Source organism: Microtus ochrogaster, chromosome 10 (assembly GCF_000317375.1).
Source record: "Microtus ochrogaster isolate Prairie Vole_2 chromosome 10, MicOch1.0, whole genome shotgun sequence".
NCBI lineage: Eukaryota > Metazoa > Chordata > Mammalia > Rodentia > Cricetidae > Microtus > Microtus ochrogaster.
The window spans coordinates 34,022,918-34,041,020 of NC_022016.1; the positions used below are offsets into that span (position 1 = coordinate 34,022,918).

Here is an 18,103-nt window from a genome sequence, read left to right on the forward strand (position 1 = left end):
CATAATCTCCTATCCATATGACAGACCACAAGCGTCATCACTGTGCATAACCGTGTCCCAAAAGGATTAAAAATTCATATGAGTCACTGTTCTTCAGTCACCAGAAGAAAAGGCTCACCAATCAAAAGCAACATAAAAATCACAAAAGAAGTAATTCAGGTTTACCTATTGCCTTCTAGATCATCATAAGACAAAACAAAACAAACTTAGTAACTTAGTAAAAGGTGTTTTTAAAAATATCATTTTGATATAAAACTTCACTATAAAGCCTGAGCTGGCTTCAAATTCAAGATAGTTATACCTCATTTTCCAACAAAAATGGAATGAACCACCATGATTGACTCTTTCTGAAACTTAAAAATTAATTTTTCTCTTAGCCTCATGCCTCAAGTTCATTTAACCTTCCCTTAGGGGAGTAAGCAAAAAGAACATGGAGGAAGAGGCGATATCCCTTAACTCCCTTGTCTTCCAATAGACCACTCCCAGACACACAATATGAGCTGTCCTTTCTTTCCCTCCCTACACCCTATATTAAACCCCAGTAGAAAAAGCTATTATCTATCTCACATTAAAATGTATTCTAGATGGATCCACGACTTAAATGTGAAAATGAAGCCAGGCGAGTATAGATAAAAATGAAAGAATATTTTTATAACTTTAGAGAAAAATTCTAAAATTAACAGCAAAGAATCCCCTAAGGAGAAATAGCACCCTTCAAGTGGGAGTCAAAATTTGTGAATGACCATGGATTTCTCATCAGGTACCACGAGGCCAGAAGGAGTAACACAGTATTTTCCAATAACTGAAGGTAGAGGTCTGCCATTTTAGAAATATATAGGTAGAGACGATCTACTTTAGGAGTAAGGGAGGAAATCAAGTGTTTCTCAGAGTATGGGAAACCAATAATCTACAAACAGAGTGTTCATAGAATAGCAAAACAAATAAACAAACAATTTTTAAAACAAGAAAGGTAATAGTGGGAGTACTGGAACACCAAGAAAAACAATGACAAGAGTGAGCACTAATGCAGGGCTAGGGAGCTAGCTTGGCGGTTAAGGGCGCTTACTATTCTCGCAAAGGACCTGGGTTCAGTTCCTAGCACACAGGCTCATGGCAGTTCACAGCTGCTTGCAACTCCAGTCCCAGGGCGCCTGACAATGAAAAGGAAAACAAAAACAAATTAGCAAAAATATAAAGCAAAAAGCTGAACTTCAATAGTTGAAACATTTGACAAGCTCTAGTAAGACAGACAAGGAAGAAAGGGGAATTCGTATTTTAAAAGACACAGAGGCAAGCTAGAGAGATGGTGCAGAAGTTAGAAGCACCTGTTGCTCTCACAGAGAACTCACACTCAGTTTCCAGCCCCTACTCACAACGCCTGTAATTCCAGTTACAAGGGATTCATCCCTCTTTTGGACTCCAGGGTATTCACATGGCATACACGCAATGCACACGTGCACACGTGTGCACTCTCATATGTAATAAAAATAAGAGACAGGCATAAATTACAGAGGTATTCTATACAACAGTGACTAGAATCAATAATGTGGTAGATATTGCTAACTTCCAAATTTAACAAAGTAGATCTCAGTGGCCCAGGGTAGGGTGGCATACACTTATAATGAATAGTTAGTTCAAAGCCAGCCTGGGCTACATATACAGCTCCCTGTCTCAAAAAATAATCAAGGGGTTGGGGGAAAGAGATAGAGACAAAATAAATAAAAACATCAAGAATAAAAAGAATACCTAAATTGCAGTGATGTTATCACAGATATTACATATAACTAAAATCATCAAATAATGCATATTAAATATTTGAAGGTTCTACATTTTAATTATGTTTTAATAAAACTATTTAAAATGGGATACCAAACAGAGCATATCACCACAGTCTCTACTGACATCAAAAGTATCAGTGAATACTTGCAAACAATCTGTCAACTTAAATAAAACATAGCAATTCCTTGGAAATCACAAATATCCATAGTATACCCAATATGAAACAATTTGAATGAAGTTTTAAAAACAATTTTCTTTTTGAAAATTTCAATACATTTATACAATGTTTACTGATCAGATCAACCTGTCCCTACCTCCTTCCAACTCTCCCCAGTGTCTTTCTATCTCTTATCCCTCCAAGTTCCAAATCCTGTTTTTAAATTTTATTATTAATAACTCCCTGAGTCCAATTACTGCTGCCTATGTTAACATTAGTTCTATGCCTATCTAAAAGAAAAAAAAAACACCCTCAGGAAGTAACATGGCAATTCAGCGATACAAAAACCACCCAAAGACAAGCACAAAATAGGAAAACTTCAGGCCAACATCACTCATACAATAGAAGCAAATATTTAATGTATACACAGGGCTGTAAGCCCAAGTTAAAAATTAAAATTTTAATTTATAATTACTCTAAAAATTAATCTTCAGACTCAGGTACTTTAAATTGAGAGGTAAACTAAGCATTTAAAGAATATTTAATGTTAATTCTATGCTTATCTCAAAAAAAACCCCAAAACCTCAGAAGGTAACACCCCAACTTGGTGATACTGAAACAATTCAAAGACAACACACAAAAGAAAATTACAGGCCAACATGTGATTGAAGAAAATCCCTAAGATACTAGCAAATACATTTTAGCAATATATTTAAAAAATACCACTGTCCAGGCAGTGGTGGCACTCACCTTTAATCCCAGCACTCTGGAGGCAGAGGCAGGCGGATCTCTGTGAGTTCAGGCCGGCCTGGTCTGCAAAATGAGTTCCAGGACAGCCAGGACTATTACACAGAGAAACTATGTCTCAAAAAATACAACAACAAAAATACCACTAACAAATGAGCTTATTGCAAGGACATGAGACTTATTCCAAAAATTAAATATATATAAACTACTACATATACAGATAAGTTAAAAAGAAACCTACAGAAAGGATGATTAGCGCTAGCAAATAAGTTTAAGGTTTTGGGATACAATAACAACAAACACATCAATTAGACGTCTATACCCTTACAGGGAATTATCTGAAAATTAAATTAAGAAAAAAAATCTATTTACAATGGCATCATTAAGAATCAACTTAGCCAAAGAAGTGTATTCAAAGTTTACCATAAGGAATCGCTGGGGGACTAAGGGTGCGCTAAATCCTATTACAAAGCTGGATAAGTTATGCCTTCACTCAACCATCTGTATTTTTTAAAAATGAAAACTAAGAAAATTTAGCAAATACAACATTTAAGGTTTTCTGAATGGGGAATACTATTAGGAAGGAATTACTAAATTTCCTGTCAAGGAGCAACTCCTCAAAATGTACTCTTTGAGGAAACATTTTTCTAAAAGCTGCTATCTCTAGTAACCATATAGGTCTCTACCCAGGACCCTGATTTGTGGGCGCCAAACACTGGCGGTCTGTGGCTGACAGGTCACCTCACCATTGGAGTGCCAGTCAAGGCCTGAGGCAAGCTGGAGGCCATCTTCCGGGCCTACGTTCCATGGAGCCTGGCCAAAGTACTGGGGGGTGGGGCGCGAAACGCTTTACCCTCGCGTACAGCTAACAAAGATGACATTATATAGACTGAAAATAAAGGTTTTAACACCAAGTAATAGCACATCTAAGTACTTTTAAAACCTTTTTCTCCTATCAGGTGTTCAAATTTGATGGTTTGACAGAAAAAAAATGTACCCATGAAATCGCTAGTTCTGTCAGCCCAAATCTCCTCCAGCATCTTAATCCCTCATACCAAAATATACTCATAAAAAATGTGAGGCAAAGGGGATTTTAACAGACAATAAAACAAGTATTTGTTCTAAGGTAAAGAACCATAAATCGCTGGAACGCTGGGAACGTTCCAATCTGGGGGAGGGGGGGGGACCACGTCATCTACAAATTGAAAATGGCAGGAGGGAACCCTCAACCGGAATTAAAATAAAAATACGTTGGGGGCCTACCAGGACAGGGAGAATCACCGCCTCGAAGACCTTCCGGTACCAATGGCGGCACCTGCGAACCGCTACCAACTGTCAGCAACTGCTAAAAGGCGCGAAGAACAACTGCCGACTACCCGCCATTTTCAGCACCCGGGACGTGGGGGTGGGGGGGACGCAGAGTCCGTGCTCCACTCACAGGGCTTTAAACCAAGCGATGGGGTCAAAAGATCACAGCAGGGAGTTTTTAAAGTTTGGTCAAATTATTTCTGGCTCGAATCTCCAAAGTCTAGAGGAAATAAAAGACTTACGAATCTCCAAACGCACCTGTACACCCCTGCCAGCTTCAACACAATGGACGCGTCCAGAAACAAACCACGCCCCCCACACCCGTCGACGTGTTAGCCCTCGAGTTTTAAAATGGAGGTTAAGGTTCTGATGACGTAACTCCAGGAGAGATGTGGGTTCGAATTCCAACATTACCAAAAGACTATATTTCAGAATAAAAACCTGTTTTAGCCAATTTACAATTAGGAAGAATATGAATCATAGCATGATATTGAATAAGAGGGCGACTACAAGAGATGATTTTTCGGGACAATTGCGTGACTAGATGAGACAGCTTGTGAAGACCGTTCGGGAGTGGGGTTTTTTTTTTTTAAATGACATATATATTTTTTCAAGGCAAGGTCTTCCTAAATATCTCAGGATGGTCTGCAACTAGCCTATAACCTTAGCCTAGCAGAAGACTTTTCTTTTTTTCTTTCTTATAAGGAGTTTATTACTTTATTAATGGTCTAAACCTCAATTTATTTGAGATTATAATATAATTACAACATTTTCCTTTGCCTTTCCTCCCTGAAAACCTTGTCATATACTCCTCGCCACTCTTTTTCAAATTCTACTGCCAAACCAAACCTGCCTCTCCAAAATAGTTGTAAGTCTACAAGGGAATACAACAGTCCTTAGTTGTTTAATTGAGCCTCTGACTGTGGAGAATTTATGTTTATCTTTAAGAGTTTCCATATAAAATTGAAACAATAAATGAGAATGTTTAGAGATATTGAAATGACCCATGCTGGATAGTTACTGACAACCATGCTAATTAAGTCAATTAAGAGTATAAGAGCCCTTTAATAATGACCAGACCAAGAGTAGGTTAATGCTCGGAGCACTTGAAAAGACAAAAACAAAACAAAAACTTTAAGAGCACAATCACATTTGTGTTCCAGGGGGCTGGAGCAACCTTGTGACATCTGTCTTTTTGCAGAGATTAGCAGTATTTTCCAGACACAGCATGACAATTATTTTTGATTTACGGTTTCTCTAATTATTTTTATTTTCTGGTTTAGCTCACACAAGCATTAATTACTTTGGTTAACACGGAAGGACCATAACCAGGGTCCTAGACAGTCTCAAAATCCTTGCCAAGGTGGATGTGGCTACTGGGGGATGGGAGACCTAGATGTGTCTAAGTAGACACAAAATAAATTCAGAACACGGTGGTAATACCTTAGTCACTTCAATATTTAAGTCTTTATTTTTTCCTTCAACTCTTGATCATGGAAAAGGACAGGTGTATATAATATATAACATAATAACATACATTATTTTTTACTAATTGTTATTGCATACATATAAGTATTTGTGTATACATATATATTTCTAAATAGAAACTTGTTCGATACCTATAGTTCTGCCTGAATGCATGTTTTCAGGGCTGATGGTCTGGTACTTGATAACCAATCGGTGTGCTACTCTTCCCTGGGGAAGATCACTTCTCCTGCTCCCAGCTCCTCAGTTGCCTAGAGTTCTTTGTGTATGGTTGAGGCCTCCTGGGCTTTTCCTCATCCAGTTTGCCATGCTCATTAGTGTCATCCTTATTCAGCCCACATTTGGCACTCATGTTGGTGAGACTCTATAGATGTAGCTTCTGCTATCACTAGGAGACATACTCTCACAGCAAACTTCCTGATCTTTCAGCTCTTGCAATCTTTCCAGACCCTCTTCCACAGTGGTTTCTGAACCTTAGGTGCATGAATGTTTTGTAGATGTTACAAGCCTATTTTTCAAAATTAGAAAGCCAGGAATGGAGCTCAAATATCTTGTTCTAAGTGGCTGCCAGATGACTCGCATATGCCCTAAAGTATAACATTCATTGTTCTGGGAACAATTTTTCCCACTTGGGTAAATGAACAAATTTTATTTTATCACTTTTTGCAGATCCCATGACTCTGTGGCTTCTCAATTATGCTTCCTGACTAAATTTCAAAACTGGTGTTTATTTCTTGACCCTCAATTGTATGCCTATAATTGTGGTACATACAAGGAAGACAACACAATTTGATTTCCAGACTTGCAATATAGATGTATTATTTAAGTATATATTACCCACATGTATTCATTCATGAACACAGCATAGTCTTTATTTTTAGTCTTTGAATAGATCTCCTCTCCTTCTGCACCCACCCCATCGTCAGTAAAAGCCATTTTGAGAACTTGAGCAACTCAGACAAAGAAGCAGTAGTTGCACTGATTCTTTTCCTACCCTTTCATTATTGGTCTCATATTCAAATACTGTTACTGTTTGTTTCTAGTTAGACTCCAGGATGACAGATTCAGGGTATCATTGGATAGTGCTCTATTGTCTACAGTTCTCTTTGTCACTTGGGGAATTGATAAGACATTGCCCACACAAAGATACTGGTGGTTCCCTCCTTCTGGTCCAAAAGACATCAAGTTTTATTCTTAGGGATATGTGTGTGTGTATATATATAGCTGTATGTAGAGAACATATAAATATTTTCTGCCTTTGTTTCTTATTCCACAAAGAATAACAGACATAGGAGACCCAATTTTGTGTTTAATCACCAAAAGTTCTCTGTTTGGAGTCACTTGTATATCTACATATTAAACTCTTGTTATATATGTAATTTAAATATTTCCTCCTATTATGTAGCTTGTATCTTTACCTCTTACACATTAAACCTTTATATCAGATGTTTGCTTTTCTTTTCTGAGCTTTCTCCAAGAAAGTCCCTACCCACTCCAATATCGAGGAACAGTTATATATCTAACTTCATTTTTTCAGACTTATATTTAGTTATTTAATCAATTTGTAATATATTCTTCTAGTTGGTGAGAGATAATGTTCTTGTTTCATTCTTCTGCATAACACAGGCAATTTTACCAGCACCATTGGTTAAAACAGACATTTCTCAAAACAAGATATATAAATGGCCAACAATCATATAAAAATGCACATCAGTATTCACCAAAGAAATACAAATCAAAATAGTTATCATAATTAATACAAAAATCTAAAGTGCTGGTGAAGAGCACATGGCTGATAAGAAAGTAAAATAATTTAGTCTCTATGGAAATTTATATCGGGGGGTCTTTCGAAAATAAAAAATTGAACTACTCTATGATCCAGATATTCCACTACTGGGTATATATCCACAGGAAATGAATTTGTCATGTTTAAGAGGAGTCTGTACTTCCCTCTTAGATGCAACATTAATCACAGTAGCCAAGATATGGAAAACAAACCTCTGTCTATCAGGTAATGAATGAATAAAGAAATGAGAAGTACATATATATCGTGAGATACTACTTAGTCATGAAAAGATGAAATCCTGTCACTTGGTATGATCTGTATAGGACTGTGGAATATTAATTTAAGGGAACTAATCCAAGCATAGAAATACAAGTACCTTTTAATCCCATTAATGTGGAATCCGAAAAATTGTTCTCATAGAGGTTCAGGGTAGAGACCATAGAGACTAGAGGAGGTAAGAATAAAGAAGATTGACTAAAGGGGAGTCAGTTAGAGTTAAACAGGAGTAAAATGTTCTGATATGCCATTGTACAACAGGGTGGCTATGGATAGCAACAATACATTATATATTTCAATAAACTAGAAGAAAATATTTAAATACTTTTAGCATAAAGAAATGATGAGTAAGAAAATAATTCCTCTAAGAAAAGAATGCCATGGGGGTGGGGCAGTCCTGTTTGTGAATGTTGACTGACCAATACTGATTCTCTTCATGATCAGATTTTTAGTCGGGCTCCTTTGAGGCCTCTCCTCAAGTAGGCCTCAACATTGATATATAAGAACTGAAACTTTCAGGACAAATTATTTCACTACTACACTACACACACACACAGATGCTTGAACAAATAATTTGGTTATATAAGCACAAGACTACGTTCCTAATTTAATGAAAACCAAAGTCCCCTAAAATCCTGCCTAAGAAAGCTTAATGCTGCCAAAGGAATTTACTGTTTTTTCCTTCTGTATCTTACTACAGACACTAACTCCCTTTCCCAAGAATATATACTTTAAAAAACTACAGTTATAAAATCTTTCTCTATGTCATTGAGATGTTATCTTCTACAATATAGCAAAGTCTTTCTCAAGGACCTTAGAGTCATGCCTTTGAACTGTAATCACTGAAAAAAGAAAGTGTGGTGGTTTGAAAGAAAATGGCCCCCAAAGGGAGTGGCACTATTAGGAGGTGTGGCCTTGTTGGAGAAATTGTGTTACTGTGGGTACAGATTTTGAGGCCTCTTTCACTCAAGCTTCCTTCAATGTGACAGTCAGTCAACTTCCTGTTGTCCTTCAGTCAAAATGTACATATTCTCGGCTCCAGCACCATGTCTGCCTGCACGCATGCCACTATGCTCCCTGCCATGATGATAATGGACTGAACCTCTGAAATTGTAAGCAAGTCACCCCACATAAATTTTTTCTTGTAAGAATTGCTGTGGTCATGGCGTCTTTTGACAGCAATGGAAACCTAAACTAAGACAGATGGGAAAAGCCAAACTCATTATCCCCAGTCAGCAAACAAAGATGTTCTAATCATATCGGTTGATCTCACCTACAAAGTTACTTAGTACTTTTAAGATGGGCAGGCTTTTGTCTTGGTGATGCTGTGCTCTATTCATTCGTCTGAAATCTCTCCTCTACTGTGCTAGCCTGAATAAAATCTGTCTTTCTACCCTGGATCAAACATCTGGCTATAATTCACGTTGACACTGTGAACTAACAAGATAAAAACTCGTTCAGACATGGAGTCTGAGAGGGCAACCAGGATATTATGTAGTTCTTTCCCCTAAATTGAAACATCCACCTCAATATCAAGGAGAGAGGTTTAAAAGAGGAAGCGAGTCAAGAAGGACAACAAACCTTTCAAGGCTCAGGAAGCTAATGAAATCTACACCAACTAAAAAGCACCCGAGGTGAAAATTTTAAGATTCACAAGGTAACATAAGCAGTATTAATTGTTGAATCTGGGGGCTCTCTGGCTAGCCAAGCTGTCTCACGTCCTGCAGGGCACACCAGGGTTGAAGATTTTGTCTGGGGGTGATACAGAAGCCTTTGTGTCAACAATGTTTCTGTAAGCAACCGGTGGTCACCCATGCTCCTGTAAGTAACCAAAATAAACATACCATGCAGCAAGCTATACTTAGATGGAATTATTTCTTTGGTCTATCATTGGTACCCTGTCTTGGTATGATAAATGGTGGTTCCACATCTCTTTAGAAAATCACACAACATGATTGGCAGTTGAACAGAAACTAGCAGAACTAAAGAAGAATTTAAGAGGAAAAGAGCAGTTGCTTGGCCTCTCCATCGGAGCTAATATGTCTAAGGGTGAGAGGTCTGTAGGAGCCATTCTGATATAGCTACCTCTCCTCCTAATGAGTGTTAATTAGGTGATAGCTTTATTTGTTACAATAGCAGTGGTTTGTTCCCTCAATAAATGGTAAAACATAGAACTGTAAGGTCCAAAGTGAGCCCGCAAAATGGCAGTGCTGACAACAATATCCTAAGCAGAAATGCTCTGGCCAGGGAAATGGAAAGATTGTTACTGAGGAAACAGAAGCCTAAATACAACATTCCTGAGGAATCCAAAGTTCGGGTTTCTGTTTACCAGGACTTCCTTTAATCCACTCCCATGGTTCAACTACCTTGGGCAAGAGCATCTAGTTCCTGGTCAATGTAAACAGCCTGTATGAGCTCAAAGACCCCAACCCTGCTAATTATCATCAAAGCCTGCTTGATTTTCCACCATTTGCCTCCCCTCAAGAGATAGCCTTGGCAGTTTGGGTCCCCAATAAACCTTTCTTTTTACTTAGTAGTTCAGTTTGGTGGTTTCAGTACGCCCTCACAGTTGATGCTGAAACTCAGATCAGAACACTAGGACCCTTTCCAAAGGGCCCCTCCTCACCAAACTGCTGATTTGGCCTTTCCAGGTGCAGATCATTTAGTTATACTGGCTCCTGCTGTAACAGGGTCCCAGACTTAATAGGCCCCAAGACTTTAGCACAAGTGACTCCATGATGGAAGTACCAGTCAGGTCATAAAAGTCAGCACATAGACAGCACCACCTGCCAAAATGAAAGCAAAAACTTAATCCATCAAGGTCCATATAGTTCTGGGAAAGACTCAACCAGAAGTGGAACTACAGGAGTCAAAAGCAAGGTTAGTACATTTTGAGTCTTTCCCAGGACATGGCTTTTGTGCTTGAAAGCTCACCCTGAGAAAGGATCAGGGCTACACTGGGATCTTGAACATTCAGTGTAGTTGGCGCCCTAATAAAGACTTTCTATTGACTTAAACCCATGTCTGAGCAATCTTCTCTGGTGAATACCCCACAACATTTCAGGAGGTTCCACCGAGGTCCCAGAGACCAGACCTCAAGACACTGGGGTCTCAGAGCCCCTTGGAGTGAGGAAGAGTGCAATGATCAGGGGACTCCTGGGGGTGAATAGCCTGAGATGTTCCAGGTCCCAGGGCTCCCTTTGATTTATAGCTGCATAACGCTTCAGAGGGTCTGACACCTCCACCCCAAAAGGAAACAAATTAGAAAGTCTCCTGGTCTGTCACCTCTGGAGGTACGTCTGGCTAAGGTGCCCTCTGTTTGGAGAGAGATTGGACATGGCTGCTGATCCCATATCATGGCTCCATTTGAGACATCATGAGCTTCCCATGTCTGTTCAAGTGTGTGAATGTATAGTAGCCACCAGTGGTTGTTTTTAGTATGTGTGTGTGCGCGCGTGTGTTTCTGTTAGTTTTGTTTTTCTGTGTTGGCCAGTGGTTTTCTTTGGTAAGAAACCCTCCCCCAGACCCAGCTTCCATTCGGCTATGTCAGGTCTCTTAGAGAAATCTAAAAAAAAATCTCCACCTGTCTCATTCTGGGAGCAGGAGTGCTTGGTTGTTTTGTTGTTCGGCTCCTGCTCATGAACAGGGTTGGTGGGGAGAGATCAGGCCTCTTATCCAAGGCCACTTTCATCTTAGTGGAATACATACAGGAAGAGGGAAATAGTTCTCCTAGGTAAGCATTCTTTTCGCTCTGGGCCTGTTCTAAACAGACCAGAGGAAGGGAAAAAGTTCTGCTTGGCTGAGCCTGAAGGAAAGAAGAAAATTCCACGTCTTTTTCTTTCATGAGTTATATCTTCCTTCTAAACAATGATCCATGAAACTCACTGGTGTAGCAGGCCCTCCTTTTTATGTGTTGCTTTCATTGGTTAATAAATAAAGAAACTGCCTTGACCTGATAGGGCAGAACTCAGGTAGGTGGAGAAGACAGAACTGAACTCTGGGGAGAAGAAAGCAGAGTCAGAGAGACGCCATGGCTCCACCAGAGACAGACACGGGGAATTTTACCCAGTAAGCCACTGCCATGTGGCAATATGCAGATTAATTGAAATGGGTTAAATTTAGATATAAGAATTAGCCAAAAAAAAAAAAGAATTAGCCAAGAAGAAACTAGAACTAATGGACCAAGCAGTGATTTAATTAATACAGATTCTGTGTTGTTATTTCGGGGCTAAGCTAGCCAGGTGGCCAGGATGAACAAGCAGCCTCTCCTTGTAACACCCACCATTCTCTGAAAAAAGTTTCAAAATAAGCTCCCTTAGGGGTGGAGCAGGGCAGTCACTGCCAGGCAATGCAGCCCAGACAGGATAGATTGTCCCTTCTGTTGAACACTGACCAAAAAAGCAACTTTTTCTAGGTCCTTTTTAAGAAATTAAAAGGCAGCTACCAAAAATATCTCTTCTGAGACTCACTCAGCCACAGATATTAGAAAAAAAGTTATAAAAATTTAAAATTTTTAAAGGAATAATTAGGTCCCAGTTGGTAGAGGTACCTAAAAAGGGTGTTTAACAACAGAGAACTGATTAGGACAAGATATTTTGCGTAAATTGAAAGTCATCATCCCCTTCTCTGACGAGACACAGACTTACAGATACCCAGGAAAATGTTGGTGTCCTGCCCTCTATCAGGAGAATATCTCCTAGCTGAAAGTTCTGCCTCCATTCAAAAGATACAGTTAAGCTATTTCCTAAATTGACAACAAAAATTCCCAGGGGTATGGGCAGAAAACCAAGACCCCCAGGGCTGGCCAAACACCAGGCTCCTATAATTGTTCAGCTAACCAGTTAAACTATCCCTGTCCAGATTAAACAATACCCAGTGACCATCGACGCAAAAGGGGAAATGACAATCTATATTGCCTGGCTTGAAGAGGCAGGGTTCCTGGTGCGCTGCCAGTAACCCTGGAATACAGCTCTCCTGCCTCTGAAGACACCTGGGACCTCTGATTCTCGTGAGTCTGAGTCTCTCAGAGAAACAGGTGTACACTGTCTTGGACCAGAAAGATGCATTTTTCAGTCTCCCATTGGCAAATGCGAGTCAATCCATCTTCACTTTTAAATGGACAGACCCAGAGGTAAGTTACAGCGGGTAATATACCTGGACCAGGTTGTCCCTGGATTTAAAGACACTAAATGCAGGCTTCCTGCCCTTCTATCACATGTTTCCTAGAAAAAATAGATTATAAAAGGGCCACTGAGGGTCTCGGCTACCAGCTGAGGGGAGGCAAAAGGAGCCTGTCTCAGAGTAGGATTGCTGCCATCCTTCAGATCCCAACTCCAAAGACTAAGAGAGAGGGTCAAGCATTCCTAGGTTCAGCTGGATATTGCTGCCTCTGGACACCAGAGTTTGTATGGAAATAGTGTGACTTCTATACATTAGCACAAAGCGGGGTACTAAGCTCCTAATCTGGCCTGAGACTAAACCAAGGCATTCAAGATTTTAAAACAGCTGACTTTGGCTCTAGCCCTAACACTTCCAAATATCTTCAAAGCTTTTTCATCTGTTTGTTCATGAAACAAAACATAAATGGGGTTTTAACTCAAACTTTGGGGCCAGGGAAACACTGTGGGATATACCTATTCACATGACTGGACCCTGTCGCCACAGGATGGCCCAACGTAAGAACTGTGGTGGCTACTACTAGTTTAATAAACAAGTTAGCTCCGGGTCAGGATCCTACAGTCACAGCACCCCATGACATGGTCGAGACCCTCCTCTGAGGAGCCCCAGAACACTGGCTGATTAATGGCTGTTTCACTGACGGCATGACCCACTACTAGGCCCTACTCCTAGCACATCATTGAGTCTGATTTGAGAAACCAACTGCCACTGCCATCAGTTTGGCTACCCCTCCCCCATCTGATGACACAGGTGCTCCTCCACGACTGTCCGGAGATAAAAGATGAAATCAGGTATGTGGGAAACTATAGTAGCTACTTCAACTGAAATAATTTGGACCCAAGCAAGGTAGCTCAGCCCAGACAGCAAAACTAATTGATCTGACACTGGATCTCAGATGGGGAAAAGAGAAGTCTGCTACCATATACATGGACTTTTAGTCAGTATGTTTTTACTACTGGGCATGTCTGTAGAAAAAGAGGGTTTCTCACTGCAGGATAAGGGGACTTTAAAAAATATTGGCCCTCCTAGATGCTGTTTGGCTTCCCCTACAAACTGATGTCCTCCACTATAGGGCTTCTGTCTTGGATGCTAAACAAAGGGCCCTAAGATCAGTGGGGCCTATTGCTATTCTGATGACATACCCCTGACTCAGTGCTGCCTGATACTACATGGTAAAGAAGAAATGGACAGCTCAAACCCACAGGTGAATGGAGAACAGCAGAGAGAAAGATCATTCTCCAGAAATAACTGGCAGGACTCTGGTAACCGACCTTCCCTAGGCTACTCATCTGGGGCCCACAAAACTTTCTTTGGTGCTCAGACTAAGGTATATTATACTTAGACTGGACAACCTAGTGTGGATGTCTCAGTCAGATACCAGGTTTGTGCTCAAGTGAATCCAAAGCAGAGAGCCCTTACCCAGGAAAGGCCCAAATGAGAGACAAACATCCCAGCAAACATTGGGAAAACTGACTTCACCATGATCCGGCCTGCTGGGGGGGGGGCGGTTAAGAGTATTTGCCAGTTTTTAAAGATAAGTTTTCAGGGTAGGTGAAAGCATTCCCCATGCAGACTGAAACTGCCCAAATAGAAGCTTAAAAGCTCCTCCAGGAACTGGTCCTTGATTTGGCCTCCTCCTAGCAACAATGGCCCAGATTTCATAGCCAAAACCTCTCACTTAACGGCTAAAGCTTTAGACATAGATTAAAAACACTGCATATATAGACCTCATAGTTCTGGGCACATTAATAAAAATAAACAGGACATTAAAGGAAACCCTAACAAAACTCTCATTAGAGTCCAGCAAAGGATGGATAGGCCTCCTTCCTTTGCTTTGCTTAGCCTGCTGCACCCCATATAGGGAGGGATTTACCCACTATGAGACTATGTTTGGAAGACTTCCCCACTGCTTCCCAGGCTCAGAGAGCAGCAGTTGGTGGAACTCTCTAACCATTCCATTCTCAAGTCACTACAGGCCCTCCAGTCCTCCACACAGGATACCTGAGAGATCCAGCCATCTCTGACTGTCTAGGTCAAGCGAGTAGCCAAAGGGGCAGGGAAACTATCCTGAAAAGGACCCTACACAGTGACTCCCCCAACTCCATGGCAGTGAAGGAAGCTGGCATCGCACCACGGATCCACCACACCCAGGTCAAGAAAACAGAAGTCACAGATGCTGCTGCCAAATGGACTGTCTCTGGACTATGGACCCATGGAAATTAAGGTTTCATTGGGCCCCAGGCCCTCCCAATCCCTGCCCCTCTACCTCTTCAGAGTCTTATGTTCTAAACTATGGATATGAATATAGGATAATGGTCCAACTCCCCACTGCCCTCAGGCCTGAACTGGAAAGTGAAGAAGACAGATACAGGGAAGGTATTAGTTAGTGTGACTACCGACCAACAACCCATATTCCATCTTGGCCTTTACTTACTGATGATCACTTTAAGTGTCTGGTTGTGTTGGAGAAATGAATGATGTTGTAGATTATCTTCTGAGATAGGAATACAGAGTTTACAATTCTATGCATGCCCCCTAATTTCCAGAAACAAATGAGTTTCCATTGTAAAAACTGGGGTTGTAAAACTGAGGCTTCCTGAAAATTCCTTAGAAAATATTCTGGCCTTTGGGAAACAGGAAAAACCTGGTAAATCAGACTCCATGCCACAGGAAGGCACCCTTAGAATAGAGTTAATCACTCATAGCCAAAAATCGGGCAGGACTGTTGCTTATGCTTAGACAAGTGGCCCCTTTATTGTCAACCCTTTGACTGACAAAACTCACTGTGACTGGGTTCAGCCCAAATTAAAGTCTGAGGACTTACAAGGGGCTGAAACTTGTCTAATATCCAAAATCTTTAACCCAGGCATTTCCACTTGGTCAGAAGTAATTTTAAAAAGCTTGTCATAGTTAAGGAAAATCTCAAAAAAAAAACCCAAAGGCATAAATCAAATCAAATAATTAATACCAGTCTCTGTTCCTTTGGTCCCCCTGGCTCCTCTGTCAGCACTGTGTCTTTAATTCTCATTCTGATTGGTTCAACAGAGGGCCCCTGACTCGCAAACTATATGTCCAATTATTATGTATGAGCTCAGTAAAATTAATGGTCCTTAGAACCAACTCCAGCTCTTTAGAGCAGGATGAGTCCATGATTTGACTCATTCACTAAGATTAATGGGGAATGGTATCATAGCCCCAGATCTTAGCACAACTGACTCCATGATGGAAGTGCCATTCAAGCTGTAAAACTCAGCACAACAGCAACACCAGTTGCAAAATAAAGAACAAAGACCTGATCTATCAAAGCCCATAGTTCTGGGAAGCCTCTAAATGTACTAACCTTGCTTTTGGCTTCTGTAGTTCTGCTTCTGGCTAACTGTTCTTGTTAACTGAAGTATGTCAGTCTAGGACATGGCTTTTGTGTTTTAAAACTCACCCTGAGAATGGCCCAGGGTTACGCTGGGTTCCTGAACACCCAGTGTAGTTGTTAGCCAGCTAATAAAGACTTTCTATTGGCTTAAACCCATGTCCAAGCAGTCTTCTCTGGTGGATACCCCACAACATTTCCACACACCATATTGGATAATAAAAATTTTAGGGCTCGTCTCTTCAGCCATTTCTCTCCTCCACCTGGTGTACCCATTCATCTCTCTCCTTGCCTCTTGGAGTTGTCTTCTCGGTCCCTCCTGCTTGCTGGGGCCTCAACAAAGAGTAGATCCTGGGCATCTCTCTGATAAGTTTATTTCCCTTTGGGGTTGCCCTTGGATTAAGAGTCTGTGTCCATGACACCAAATGTTTCCCTTCCTGTATCTCTACTCCTATGCCATTGCAATCCTTCCTCTGGTGACATTCCTATTTCTGAATCCCTTTCCTAAGTCTCTCCCTCCTTCTTCTGGTTCTGTTCCTGGAAATTCTTGATTGCAATCCTCTTAAGGGTGTCCCCATTCCTTCCTCAAATTAACCATGGGCTTTTCCCACTGAAAACTGAAGTCTTCAATCCCCCTCATCCTGTCTTCTTAAGTCTCTTTCCCTTCTCAGACTTAGGAATTCCATCAAGTCTTGCCACCTTAAGTTTTGCAACAGTATGACTTAGCCTCAGTACAAAATTGATAATACCTTCATGGCCAAACATGGCACACCCAATTTCCAAATTCTCACATATTGTGAGAACTTCCAGTGTATAAGCAAATAACCGAAAATCCCACTATTTCTAAGCTTTTTGTTTCTTTGTTTCATTTTGTGCTTCTGACTTCTTTACTTTCCACTCCCATCCCTCGCTCTGATCACTGGATTCAGTCTTCCACAAACTATACAAATGTGTCTTGGGTATGGATAAGATTGATAATTTGTCTCATGTTCCTTTACTTGACTAAACAGCCGGCCCTGGAGATGGGCTTTTGGCCTACCCTAGACCCTAGCATGCTTGTTTAAAGGTTTCCTCCAAAGCTTCTGTTTTGCGTCATGATGGCCACCGGATTCTGTAAAAAGGGAGGAGAACAAAACAAAACATCCCAGAAAAAAAAAGACACTTTGAACTTGGAAGCGCTGAGCAGTGCTTTCCAACAGAACTGCTTATCTTAGGGTCCCCTTTCTTGGTTTTGTCTACTGAAGTCTGTCCATTAAAGGTCATAGATACCTCTAAAGCTTTTGTTAAAAACATAAACTTTCTTATCTCAGGATTTGTAAGACTGTGAGAGGGTGGTTAAAAAAATTTGTAAAATCTCAAGCAGAGAAGAAGGTAGTTTAAAACTTGCAGTAAAGGGTTGGTAGTTAAAAATCTCTGTATAATAACCTTAATGCTGTGGTATACCATATGTTTAGATAACTTGGATTCAACTTTTGTTTAAAAAATGATATTTTTATAAGATGGTTTGGTTTTCTTTCCCTAGACTAATTAGGCAACATCAGAACTCTAAGATATTTCAGATAAGGATGATTTTTGTTTGATGACTTTTGTCCTAAGAGTGAAAAACAGCAGAAGAGGACAAAACCATGAACAAGGTAAGGTTCACTAACTGACAAAATAGGTTTGATTAAGGTGATGAACTCCTAAGTCTATAATGTCATATTCAAGCTAATAGAAACTGACTTTACTTAAAGATACATCTCTAACCACGTATGTTTTTGCTAACTTTGTTAAGCTTTAGTTCTTTGGGAAAGGTAAGGCATTTTTTAAAAGCTGTAATATTTTGTAAAAGTACGGTATAAAAGGATCAGAAAAAATGAGGTTTCCCATCTCTCTATGAACTGTATTTATGGTTTAAAGTTTATTTGAAGATATAAAAGTTAATGGTAAGTCACCTTACAAATGATCAGATTATTTAAAATGCTCAGAACTATGTCTGTAGTCATGCCAAGTACAAATGAAATTCATTTACAGAAGCAAG

The 18,103-nt window shown here is 40.2% G+C and overlaps 1 protein-coding gene across 1 annotated transcript in view; it reads right to left on the reverse strand.

The window, feature by feature from the left end:
* The window catches only part of Ccnb3 (cyclin B3), a 71,025-nt gene that overhangs the window by 52,431 nt on the left and 491 nt on the right, over nt 1-18,103 (reverse strand). The gene's annotated exons all lie outside the window — the stretch shown is intronic.